The sequence below is a fragment of the Dermacentor albipictus genome, chromosome 2 (assembly GCF_038994185.2).
Source record: "Dermacentor albipictus isolate Rhodes 1998 colony chromosome 2, USDA_Dalb.pri_finalv2, whole genome shotgun sequence".
NCBI lineage: Eukaryota > Metazoa > Arthropoda > Arachnida > Ixodida > Ixodidae > Dermacentor > Dermacentor albipictus.
Window position 1 is genome coordinate 90954315 of NC_091822.1, and position 14145 is coordinate 90968459.

Here is a 14145-nt window from a genome sequence, read left to right on the forward strand (position 1 = left end):
TAGCCATAGGAAAGAAGAAAGGCGAGGAGTTTAACCAGGCTGAAGTCCGGTTGGTAACCCGGCACGGGGGCTAGAGAATAAGAGCCTGAAAAAAAAAAGAAATTGGCGGGACCCCAATATTTAGAGGGGAATGGATTACCAGCGAAGTTGTTTAAGCTGCACATATGGGCCGCATATTATTTGGAATCATAGTTTTTCATACAGCGCCACACTACGCCGATACAACTGTCACCGCGATCACCTCACCTGCTGTGCATCTGCTGCAACTGCGGCTGCAGCCGCGCCAACATATCTGGCGCGCGTGACGTTATAAGCAGAGAAGCGCAGGCCACGTGCACAAGCGCTGTTGCCGCACTCTTTCCCCCTCCCCGCTACCCGCCTCCATTCCAGCAGCGGCGGTACCTCGAACACGCGTGACGTTATAACGACAAATACGCAGGCCACGTGCACAGGCGCCGTCGCTGCCGTCGCTCGACTCTTTCCCCCTCTCCCCCAAATGGTCGGCTGAGCCAACAGCCCGTAGTAAAGCTGAGCTCGCATTCCTGTACAGGATGAGGACGCAAGCCGCCCAGGCTCCCCCTTCTTGGAATGAACGCATGCGGGGGATGCATGCCGGGGTGAGAGGTAAACTGCTGCACTGTGAAAATACGTATTGGGCAGCCGATTGTGCTGATTGAATTTCGCTACTAAACAAGAGCTAAACAAAATTTCTTTTCTGCAGGTGGATATGAATTCACGGAGGACGGCTCTTCATGTGCCGCCTGCACGCTTTAACGCAATGCCTCCCGACTTCAAGTTCAACAGAGAGCTGGTAGCATGCCATTATTATACTAATCCATATGTAGGGAGAGGTTAGAGCACTGACGAATTATGGACACATTAGCTAGCTTTCAGTATTCTTTAAAATATTCACCAAGCTATGTTCCCATAGAATCAGGGTAACAAGACTTCAACCAACCAAGAGAACATGCTGGGATATTCTTGAATGGACACATCCATAATAACGTAACTGAGAAATCTGGGGAGTACTATCAACTTCTCTACATGGCTTTCATACATTATGAAAAGGCATTTGATTCGCTAGCGATACCAGCGATCATGCAGGAATTGCGTAATAAAGGAGTAAAGGGGGCGCACGGAAATATAATGGGAAATACCAATTCCACAGCAGCAATACTTCTGCACGCGAAAAATAAAAAAAGCTAAAATAAACGCTTCACAGAATAACAAACAATCTCTACAGTGCTGTTCGATCATGCTTAGAAGTATTCAAGCCAGTAGCTGGGAAAGTTCAGAAGTCACGATCAGCGGCTAATATTTCAACAACTTTCGGTTTGCCGATATTGTCCTGTTCAACAACACTTGGGATGAATTGCGACAAGGGCTGTTCTTAACCGAGGAAATGTAGTGTAGGGTTGAAGATTAATATGCAGAAGGCAAAATAAATGTTAAATAATCTGGCAAGGAAACAATTATTCATGATCGCTAGTCAGCCTCTAGAGTTTGCGTGAGAGGTCGTTTATCTAGGTCCATTACGCACAAGGGACCCTGGTCATGAGAAGGATACTTGCGGGAGAATAAAAACGGAGTGTAGCAGATACGGAGGGCACTATCTAATCCTGAGTGGGAGCTTTGCATTGTGCTTGAAAAGTGTACAGTCGTAGCCTACGGGTGCTATCACGTGAGTCAAAAACTAGCCGGTTAAAGGGACACTAAAGGCAAGTATTAAGTGAAGCTAAAGTGATATAGATTAGTACTTGAGAACGTCTAAGGCATGAATATTATCGCAAACAGAGCTTTACTAAAGGAGGAATTGGGCGAAATGCAGGACACGATTAAGGACTCCCCCGGGACATTCAAGTACTAGCTCGATGACGAAGACCCACCCCATTATGATACTGTGGCGAGTACTCTAGTAATAGAAAGATAATTGCATTGTGTTATAAGACGAAGGAAAATGCTTCTTGTCCAGTTCTATTTGATTTTTAGAGAAACAGCTCAATGACGTTACCCTTTAGATTTAAGCGGTCGGTTGAAAGGTTCCGTTTTCTCCCCTGTGCATCACCGGGGGTTCTCACAAGTAGCTTCGTTATCGCATAGCGCTGCGCTGGTTTTGCTGGCTCGCGAAACACGTACAAACTGCCACTAGCGGAGGATACCACGTCTACGTAACGTCACGGGATTCCAGAACGGACCATGCCACTTGACCATGAGCAGCTGCAGCGCCGAATCCAACGCTCTGTCTTGGTTCGGTTTCCCCATGGCCGCGCGCTTGCGTTTTGCGCAGAAAACTGTAGCGCCGTCTGACGGACGCCGTTTTCCTCAGCAATGGTACTAAACGTCGCTGATGACGTATGCAACGTCACCACTCCCATATCGTGGGCGGGCGATTTGAATGGCACTACAGGTATGCTTACGAGAAAGCATTTGATTCTGTCGAAACCTCAGCAGTCATGGAGGCATTACGGAATCAGGGTGTAGACGAGCCGTATGTAAAAATACTGAAAGATATCTATAGCGGCTCCACAGCCACCGTAGTCCTCCATAAAGAAAGCAACAAAATCCTAATAAAGAAAGGCGTCAGGCAGGGAGATACGATCTCTCCAATGCTAATCACAGCGTGTTTACAGAAGGTATTCAGAGACCTGGATTGGGAAGAAATGGGGATAAGAGTTAATGGAGAATACCTTAGTAACTTGCGATTCGCTGATGATATTGCCTTGCTTAGTAACTCAGGGGACCAACTGCAATACATGCTCACTGACGTGGAAAGGCAAAGCAGAAGAGTGGGTCTAAAAATTAATCTGCAGAAAACTAAAGTAATGTTTAACAGTCTCGGAAGAGAACAGCAGTTTACGATAGATTGTGAGGCACTGGAAGTGGTAAGGGAATACATCTACTTAGGGCAGGTAGTGACTGCGGATCCGGATGATGAGACTGAAATAATCAGAAGAATAAGAATGGGCTGGGGTGCGTTTGGCAGGCATTCTCAGATCATGAACAGCAGATTGCCATTATCCCTCAAGCGGAAAGTTTATAACAGCTGTGTCTTACCAGTACTCACGTACGGGGCCGAAACCTGGAGGCTTACGAAAAGGGTTCTACTTAAATTGAGGACGACGCAACGAGCTATGGAAAGAAGAATGATAGGTGTAACGTTAAGGGATAAGAAAAGAGCAGATTGGGTGAGGCAACAAACGCGAGGTAATGACATCTTAGTTGAAATCAATAAAAATAAATGGGCATGGGCAGGACATGTAATGAGGAGGGAAGATAACCGATGGTCATTAAGGGTTACGGACTGGATTCCAAGGGAAGGGAAGCGTAGCAGGGGACGGCAGAAAGTTAGGTGGGCGGATGAGATGAAGAAGTTTGCAGGGACGGCATGGCCACAATTATTACATGACCGGGGTTGTTGGAGAAATATGGGAGAGGCCTTTGCCCTGCAGTGGGCGTAACCAGGCTGATAATGATGATGATGACAGGTATGCTGACCCTTCAGGCGCAATTATCTCATGAACTAAGTCGTTTCATGGCACGAGACAAGCACTGCGAGATTTCGCGAATTAAATTTTGCCAGTCCACGTCGACTTAGAATTTAATTTTAGTGTTCATATAGCAAGGAAGCTTCAGAACACAATGACGATCGCGCAATGAGCGGTGGAACAAAATAAATGTTAGTCGTAAAGTTAAGAAACACGCAGAAAGCGGTGGGTATCATAGAGCAAACGATATTCGATATTCTAGTTCAAATTAACAGAAAAGAAATGGAGCTGGGCAGGCGTTGTAATGCGTAGCGCAAATAACCGGTGGGCCACTAGCGTTGCAGAATGGGTGCCAAGAGAAGGGAAGCGCACTGAATGACAGTAGAAAATGTGGTGTGATATAATTCAAAAATTTGGAGGTAAACGTTGGAATCAGCTAGCGCAAGACATCAGTAATTAGAGATCGCTGAGGGAGGGCTCCATCCTGTAGTGAACATAAAAATAGAGTGATGGTGATGATGATGATGATGATGATGATTAATATGATGGACAGGCTGAAAGCGCTGATTGTAGGTTTTGACAAATGGAAAGCAAACGTATGGTGCATTGGTGATTCACAAACAATAGGTGAATTATGAGCTCGCATGCACTCGACTTCCTTTATATCGAAGTGCTTGGGACCTCCGAAATCATTCACTATACAGGTGACTTCATTGTAAAGATTGCGCTGCGAACAGCTAATAATATAACCGTCACAGAATTATTCTTGAATTATACAGATGATTTCGTTGTACAGGTGCGAAGCTCTATATGTAAACAGTGAGCACATACAGTTCACTGCATATGTTATAAAACAACCAATTCATTTTTAACCTTCCTGCCATATATATAATTATGACCGGCCTTGGTCAGGTGCCACATGCCTGTAATCACCGACTTTCACTGTCTGTCTGTCTACCAACACTGGCGGGAAATCAAGCCAAGCTTTCACGTAAAAAGCACATGTTCCAGACAAGTAGGCCGGCATTCTACAACGACGTCTGCTACAAACCACGCAATACGTTCATTTTTAGACAGAATCAATCGATCAATCGATCATTCAGCAAATCAATCAAGGTAATGTTCCATCCTAATTTGTATTGTAGCCACAGAGTACGCCCTGACCTGCTTTTCCGCGTGCTGACTCATCCGGGCGCATATTCACAACCGTCTCAGGCGGTCTCTGCGCAGCGATTGATGTGTGGGTCGTGACTAGTATGCGACTCGGCTCCTCACCATGGACGCGAATGGAAGGGAAGGCACCATAGCGAGCGAGTCCGGTAATGACTACGAGGAGCGCCAACAGCACAGTGACTGCCATGTAGCCAAAGCGCAAGGTTCGAGCCGCCTCCGCTGCCGTGTGGTCCTGTATCGTCGACTCTAGCACTGTCATGGGCAACACACCCTTGTATTCCGGCGGAGGCTCGTACGGGCCCAGTGCTGCAGCCTCGACGGCTGCCGACGGCCCCTTCCTATGCTTCAGGAAGCCGAGGATGCGCTTCCGTAGGGGCGGTCGCTCCGCCTTAAACTGTGCCGTATGCAACTTGCTGGGGTTGTTCAGCACCGTTCGTGTCACAGCTTGCTCGGCTTCTTCTTCTTCTTCTAGTGCTACTCGTGCAGGCGATGTTCCAGCCTCAGCGATGCCCCTACCCACTGTGGAGGAAGAGAGAGAGAGAGTAAAACTTTATTAATATAAATAAAACAAGGCACGATGGTTGGAGCCCCTATTCCAGGGCCCCACTGGCACGAGCGGCTCGCTGGGCTTGGTCCAGAAGAGCCAACTGGCTCTCCCGACCCTCGTCCGCAAGCCATGCCTCCCACTGCCTATTCCTCATTAGTGGATGTTCGTGTAATATGGGACTGTCTATGTGCGGAGGCCTCCTGGGACACTCCCATGTGATGTGTTTTAGTGTGGGTGTGTCTGTGCACCACGGGCACTCGTCAGTGAACCTCGTGGGGTGTATTCTGTGTAAGTGGTGCAGGTTGGGGTATGTATTCGTCTGAATACGACGCCAGTCCCTCTCCTGTTGGCTGTTTAAATCGGAGTGAGGATGTCCAAAACGTCTCCGCTCCTGCCTTTGCTGTAGGAGGATGTCACGAGAATTCGGTGGAAGGTCATCGCTAGGCCATGGAGGAAAGGCGTAGGAAAATACGACAGCTGACTTCTGCTACCCTGCAGTATCGCAACCCAATTTTCAGCGAACCTACTTCTTTAGTGCAGTTACAATAAGAAATCCAGCAAATCACACTTTTTATTAAGCACACAATTTAAAACGTTGCCCTTATATGCATGTTCTGTTCGGAGCCTAGCTAGCATGAAACACCTTCCAGCACTTGTTGAGGAATTTTTGCGAAGGTAATAACTCATTGCCTCAAGAGTTATTTCACCATAACAGTGGCCACAGTGAAATAAATATCTCTGATGCCAACTTCTGTATATGGCTATGTGCAACTGTGTATGTGCCACTAATCAATGACCATCTCTGGTGCCAACGTAGCTCGAAAGAAGATTACCCCTGGGTATGCACCGCTCTTGATTAAACATATTTCTGCACACTTGGTTCACTGGGTATGTGTCTTTGGGCGTGTGCCAGCTCATACTATCATAATATGTAACCCTCACAGAGGTTGCTAATTGCAATAATGTCGCTAATCATCTCGATGGGTTGAATGAATGGCAATCTTTTAGTTCACCGGAGAAACAAATTACGATCGTCGCATAATACATAAATGATAGTATGAGCTGGCACACGCCCAAGGACGCATACCCAGTGAGCCAAGTGTGCAGAAATATGTTTAATCATGAATTGTTTGTAAGGTTTCAAATCTGGCAAGGAACATTTAACTTTCGTCACATCTTGCACTTCAAAAGGCCCCTAGTTCAGCAAAACATTCACTTAGCATAAAATCTCTGTGAGGGTTACATATAATGATAGCATGAGCTGGCACACACCCAAGGACACATACCCAGTGAACCAAGTGTGCAGAAATATGTTTAATCGTGAATTGTTTGCCAGGTTTCAAATCTGGCAAGGAACACCAAATTGTCGTCACATATTGCACTTAAAAAGGCCCCTAGTTCAGCCAAACATTCACTTAGTATAAAATAGAGTTAGTTATTAATTTCTCTAACAGAGGTGCCTAATTGCGAGTGACGTTGCTTAATTAGTTGCTAGTGTAAGGATCGAGTCATCCAGGAATGAACGTGTGTATAGTAAAGAGCGCGTCATGCTCCAATTGACCTGTCCCAACCACTACGTCAAAGGATGCGCTCACACTTCCTCGACATTGCCCAGGCGCGGGGCCCGCAGAGAGCTTTCGGTAGCATTTTGCGGGCGAAACTACGGCCTTCACGTAGCTGAATAAAGCATAAAGCTCGTTTCTTCAGTCCACAGCACCTAGCAAGCTTCAGCCCACAACATGCATGGTGCGGTAAGAGAGGAGGACACTTTTAAAAACCTAAGGAGAGTCTTCTTATGAAGCTTGTAGTGTGGCAAACTGACATTCGGCACAATTGATGGGGGTTGGGGAGTGGCGTAGGCGGAATACATTCGGAATAAAAAGGTCAAATATTAAAAACTGTCGATATCGGCGAAATCTTAAAGCCATTTTTTTTGCTCTGCATGATTAACGTGCAGACTCTGTAAGATACGTGGGCGAGTCCTGCGTTCGGAAACGTGTCATTCTAGCTTATTATTCAGGAGTGCCCATGGACCTAATCATCGCCAGTTCCACAAATCTTCAAGTTGACTGAATCAATGTTTATATACCTGTCGCATTACATGGTATTTCGATGGCGGAGCAGCGGGAAAGCTTTATCTCGGTTCTTTAGCCTTAGGGTAGAAATGTAGAGTTCCTTACACAGGGCGATCCGCCGTCTACACCGCTGTTGAGTTAGCAATGGCTCTGAAAATGGTCTTTTTTGTCAAATTCAAGGACTCCAGAAGCTCAAAGTGAAGCTGCAAGGAGAGTTACACCTCAATAATGGCCTCTACATGGGAACAAAGGGATTCACGACCAAACCACAGTTTCTGAGCAGCAGGTGTGAAATCGAAAGTGGGAACATTTCCGAAACTGTAGATGTATTATTGCGGAGAATAATGCGTCATTTCCTTCCTTATTTGCGACAACCATTCACGTCGATCTGCGTACATAGTGTCACGAGTGATTCTCTGACCTGGGTGCCAGGAAGGAGCAGGGTAGTGCACAAAAACTGAGCCGTCAACTGGAAAAAGCCTTTTTTTTTTGCCCCAATTATAACTGTACCGGAACATTACGATTTTCTCCCTCCCGAGCGAAACCGCGAAGGAAAAAAAACAATGGTTTCAATTGATGTTGGCCAGTTTTCCGGGAGCTTTTAATCCATGCATGGCCGGCACTAGGGATTCAATCGTGCTAGCTGATTTCTAAATACACACTATGGGCGCTATAAGGTAAAGGTCTAGAAAGGCTATGGCGGCGTTTGTTATCAAAGCTGCGCTGTTTACAATAGGCCTAAAATAAGCTCGTCTGATAGCAGCCTCTTATCGACCTTTGCAATAGTAGAGACAAACAAGTTTCTGTCGTTCTTGCGCGTACGCAGGACAAATGCAAAATAGAAGAACAAGTGGTCTTGGTAGCTGACAGTACTCAAAATTTAGGCTAGTTCCCCTGCAACCTATCAGATGTATATAGCGCTGGATGAATACGACACCAAGGCGAACCGGGGCACCATGCTTGCTTGACTTCTTTGGAGCACTCGGTTGTGTCATCGATCTCGTTGGGTTCAGTGCTCTAACGCACGGTTGCTTATTACGCAACGAAGTAGGGCGTTTGTGTCCGTTCGTGAGAACAGAATGCGCATAGCAGAGGCATTATCTAAAGCAGTTTTCGCTTTAGCGTCTGCCTGTTCGTTCCCTATCACGTCACTGTGGGAAAGGAACCATTGAAAAGGGATATTATGGCCATTTGTATTTGGATGATCAAGAGGCTCAGCAATTCCTGCATCCATTGAATAATGCAAGCCACACCTGAGGACACGCTCAATTTGAAGAGCTACATTGGAATCGCAGAATAACTTCCATGCACGAGGATGCTCCTCGGAGAGCAATCCAACTTTCTCCTGGATAGAACAATTTCTGCTGCCGTTGATGTTGCTTTATGTTCCAGTTTAAACTACCGTGCGATGATCATATGTAAGATGACGAAAATTGCAGTGGAGTCATAGGGTGTGAAAGATCCGTCTGTATACTCCAGCTGAGAATCTCCGCATTATGCATAAATTGGAAAAAGGGTAAGTTCCTTGCGGCTAATGGATGCAGCGGATGACTTTTTTTGTAATTCCAGGGATCTGCAGATAAACGAAAGGATTATGCAGGACACATGATTGTATTTTCAGAGTACAGGCGGGATAAAATCTTGGCGGTGGAATATTCTGATGACGCAATAGAGTTCTTGAAAGCTGCAACCTGTGGTGGGTGGCAGGGAGCGATGACAAAAGATGGTGTTTTGTCGGGTCAGCGTGCGAAGATACATTCAAGGAGGCTCACAGAGCAAGTATACAGCAATAGGACAAGCACAAGCAAAAGGCAAGCACTATTGTTCCATTGGTTGACGTGCATCGCGGGAGGCCCAAACATGTGCGCAATACTTGAGCTTGAATGTTCTCCAGCGTGCGCATACAGTTAGGTCACATGCCTAACACAGTGGGCATGCTGTACCGTACATAGCCCACGAATAGAGCTTGGTACAATTAGAGTAATGACGACCTCCTCGCTTGAAGCACAACTAGTAGCACATATACAGTGACATAAGTTAGCGATAACTTCATTGAAAGTTTACACGTAGCCAGTGCATTCATATCGCAGCTCGTCGCTAAAGTATTGTCAACTACGCTCCTTGAAGAGCGACAAATACCCCGTGCATTTGTAGCGCCACCTGTTAAGTATCGGTTTGCTGGCCTTGAGGAAACAGCCTGAAGTGGGTTCGATTCTACCCAGCATGAGAGCAGTCTGACGATTATTTTTGTCATTGTAGAGCGGCACACACCTCCTGGCCATACCTCGTGCCTCAAGTTGGGATTAAAGTTGTTCATTTAAGACCAACACACACCGATTGTCACATGCCCTGTGCTCTAAATCGGCCTCAACGAATTTCATCGAAGGGCGGTGCATTACCAGTCCAGCATTTACAGCTGCCGAAGTCGACAGAAAAAGAACATTTGTTGAAGATCGGCCCATTTGTGCACATTGCTACATACTCAGTTACTCAAATTGGTCCAAAAGTTGGTATCGAACCCTGTTGCCTCAGCACAGCCAACCCGATACTCCAACCATTCTCCCCTGGTCTAGCCAGCGACCCAGGTAGATAGAATAGATAGATAGATAGATAGATAGATAGATAGATAGATAGATAGATAGATAGATAGATAGATAGATAGATAGATAGATAGATAGATAGATAGATAGATAGATAGATAGATAGATAGATAGATAGATAGATAGATAGATAGATAGATAGATAGATAGATAGATAGATAGATAGATAGATAGATAGATAGATAGATAGATAGATAGATAGATAGATACAAAGTTCGCTGTGCGCAGTTGCTGATAATGTCCTTAAACTGTCCATAAAGTGCCATATATTGGTATAATTCATCTTACTGGTGCTTTGCTCCCTCCCCCCCCATGTCAGTATAACTATTCTCAATTTTACTTTCTGTCAATTTGCTGAGCTGGTTTTGTGGACCGATTTTAAACCTATTAACACTGAAATTTTCCTTGCTCACGCCGATGGATTCTTGGCTGATGCCCCACAGTGGGTATAAGCCAAAGTATCTGACTCCGCCGTCACCATGATCACATTGTCATCATTACCAGTAAAAAGGAGAAGAAGCCGATCGCCCTGGTAAACGCCAGCCGACTGCAAAGCTCCTGCCGTGCCGTATTGTGCCGTGAAATAATTATATCGCTACTCGAAGGATGTCTCTTGGCAAGAGGTACCTACGCAATGACCCCCACACATGGTGAGAAGCAATTTCATCGAATTTGTTAGCATCTGCAGAAGAATATTGGATCTAGTACTAGAATTAGTTGATGCGCTTTTGGCATAAACAGTGTTTCCGGGACCGATAAGAAGTCGCTCGTTTGAGCACTTGTTTCTCGCAGAGAATACATATACATATGAGAAGCACAACGTCGCGGTTGTCTTTGGTTTACTTAACCAATAGTTTCGGTCAGCGGACTGATTTTTTCGGTCAGCACAAAGAAACTGTTCGGTAAATAAAACAAAGATAACCACGAAGTTGTGCTTCTCATTTTTCTGAATAAGTTTCGCACATTGAAACGTCTAGTCATGGGTGTGTGCGTGTGTGCGTGTGTGTGTCTGTGTGTGCGTGTGTGTGTCTGTGCGCGCGCGTGTGTGTATGTGTGTGTGTGTGTGTGTGTGTGTGTGTGTGTGTGTGTGTGTGTGTGTGTGTGTGTGTGTGTGTGTGTGTGTGTGTGTGTGTGTGTGTGTGTGTGTGTGTGTGTGTGTGTGTGTGTGTGTGTGTGTGCAGCACTGCTCAAGCGTAATAAAATGCAATGCTCGTCTGCGTGAAAAAAGTTGCCGGCGTTAGATTAAACGCGACATCTGTCTGTTCCTCATCAGCTTTCTTACCAGCATCACATTAGCTAATTACTTCAGTGTTCTGATGTCGAACATTCGATACTACAAACATAGAATAAAAAAGTGGCGTTTTCGATAGAGTTTTATAAGAGGCGCATTTATGGGAGCACCTATTTCCATTGCAATCAGTCTCCAAACAGTGCTCAACTGTTAACTCATAACGACTGAGTGTTGAGCAAGTTGGTAGGCAAATATGGTACTGGAAAGCTGGCGTGCAAACGCTGACAGATGAATCAATGAAAACGGCAAAACAATGTTTTTAAATCAGTTACGAACACTGTGTTTGTAAACATGTTATCCTACATTGTTAAAGTTTTGTTGGCTCTCCACTAGTTTTCTCAGGTGATAGAACGGCACTCCCCTATTGCCTATTTGTGAGCACTACTCGCTGATTTGTGTATGAACGTTGAAACCGAGCATTGTGAAATATTTACGGCACTTGACTTCGGAAACCACTATACGGCACCACTTAGCTGCTGCCGGTGCACTGCTTCATGGCCAAGAAGCCGACACTTGGCGACGTCGCTCATCACGTTTCACATGGATGGGCGGCTTAAGTTTTGGCAAGAAACAGACGCTCCGAATTCGGTAGTTTGTAGCCACTTATATTTCATTCTTTTCAAATTTTTCTTATAGCTCTGGAATACGCCACTACGCCGTTAGTTCTAACAGAAAACGCACCGTGTGGTGATTAATAACCAAAGATGAGTGTGAAATGAAGTGCATCTGTACAAATTCGCTGCTTCATGCTAATAGCAAGGACGAATAACAAATTCTGGGCAAGAAAGTTAATGGTAATTGCCAGCAAGAATCCTTACTGGAGGACTAAGCCCGTTCACAGGTAACATATTTAAGATGTCCGCAAGGTAAATTACATAACATAGGATTGCGCTCGAAAGAAAAGTTAGTAGTAATGCGTTATAACTGCGAAAGATGATGGGAAATCAAGGCAGAAAGTTCTTTGTATATTACTTGTACCAACAAGGGAAGACGACAATATAGGAAAAAGGACGAAATAAAAGGGATAATAATATTAATAGCACTTAGGTACGCTAACGACCTTGCGGAAAGCAATTGAAGGCTTCAGGGGTGCACCTAACCGCTGGTTACATGATAGCACATTCAGTCAGAAGGTAAGAAAAACAGTTTGCCACAGAGAAATCGCCGAGAAGATACATTTTGTTTTCACAGCTTTCCTATCACTTAAGGAAAACGTGTGCAAGTGCGTCACCACATATTATTTCCCTTCGTAAACGAGGCGGTCCCGGCAAGATAGTTGGTCCTTGAGCTCCAATGGGGGAAATTCACGCGTGGCTGCCAGTTTGAGAAGCTTATCTCTTAAAAGTTCCATTGACTCACAGGCGATCAGCTCGCGGGTCATGGCCGCAGGTGGTAATCAGTGGTGGCGCTGGCTCTTCCAGTCTGGACTCCTCCGGCGAAAGCATCTCCTCTCCCGGTGTCGCGGGGACGGACAGAGCGACGGCCACGTTCGGAAGCTGCATCTGCTGCCTCGGAGTTCTGCTAGTCGCCGTCGTCATCTTCGTCCACTTGGCCCTCGGTCAGCCCTCGGTATGTAAGAGGGTACTCTGTGCCGCCGGCTCCCACCGCTATGCTACCCAGAGATAAGTATGCAGGTGTCGTAGAGTTTGCTGCGAGATTTATTTGAGCAAACTCTGACGCTAGTGTCTACGGGAGCTGCAAGAGTGATCGTTCAGCCGGCGTGGGAATGATGGCTAGTGCGAAATATGCCTAAACTGCGTTTTCTCTCGCTTCAAGTGGATTGGTACATTGTAAATTACCATTATCACCGGAATATTCCGTTGTGTATGCGCAATTCGCAGATTATCTGCGTGCGTAGAGCAAGTAACTAACCTTGCTCTTTTCACAAAACTCAGTGATCGGAAATCTAGGGAGACAAGGCGTAATAAATGGCAACAAAAGAACGCCTCAAGCGAAAAGTGTGAATATAAGACAAGCCCAAGGTAAGTGAGAGGTGGCAGTGCCACAATTCCCTCTGCACCCGAGCTGCCACCGTGCAAGCAAGCTCATTAAAAGGCACTGCAGCACCGCGGGAATGCCGGAGTATGGACAGTTCCACTATTCTTGGAAATTGATTGGCCCGAATTATGGCCATTACTGCTCATGAGTACTTTGTTTTTGGTCAAATCTAGATTTTACAGGTTTTGTCCTGACTTAATGCATTTTCACAGATGTTCCCTCTCTTATAACTAGCATACGATAAAAACACGCGTGTACAATTTATCCTAGGTGTGCGTTTATATGGATGCAAGAAATGCTATTCACTAGAACAACAATAGTGAACTATATATCCTGGGACCGTGTATCCTGTTACCTGCAGGTATTGTTCACTGTGCGTGAAGTGGTATCAACCCTTTTTTGTGTATCTCATGCAGTACCATGCCTTATCTGAATTAGCAGAAGACATGCCATTCGTTAACACCCTGAAGCGTGCCCCTTCACTTTCTCCAGGCGTTACTGAATCCCCCCACTGATCAGCTGGAACCCCTCACTGCCTTGACGTTCGACCGCCAGCAGCCAAGGAACACGGCGAGTATACCACGCTCTTTTTGCTTTATAGAGAAACGGTGATTTTAGCTTCATATAGTTATATTAAATATATTTCAGCCGCGCTTATTAAGACGGGAAGGGCACGCTCTTTATTCACGAAAGCACGTGTTCCTAGTTCACTCTAGTTTTATTGCGATAGCAACTGTATGGACACTGCAGCTGCATCTCTGCCGTCGGTGTAGACATCGCGGTGATGTTCCGTATTAATTCCAAGGGCGGTGAAACCGTCGCCGCGTGCCGTATGTTACATGTTCACGTCAAAGCGTTCGAGGGTGAGCCGGCGATCGCGGATCAATCTCGCGCACGCCATGGCAAAAAGCGAGGAGGAAGCGCGCCGTCTTCCGTCGCGTGCAAGGCTTTGGAGGTAGAGTGTGGAAGGGGGGGG

General features: G+C 45.9%; 1 long non-coding RNA gene across 1 annotated transcript; it reads left to right on the top strand.

Annotated features, from left to right (window-relative positions):
• Positions 1 to 10390: 10390 nt before the first annotated feature.
• On the top strand, positions 10391 to 13739 carry LOC135902769 (uncharacterized). Its single transcript, XR_010564587.1, has 3 exons — positions 10391 to 10530; positions 12593 to 12740; positions 13662 to 13739. It is a non-coding gene; the product is annotated as an uncharacterized lncRNA (long non-coding RNA).
• The last annotated feature ends 406 nt before the right edge of the window (positions 13740 to 14145 follow it).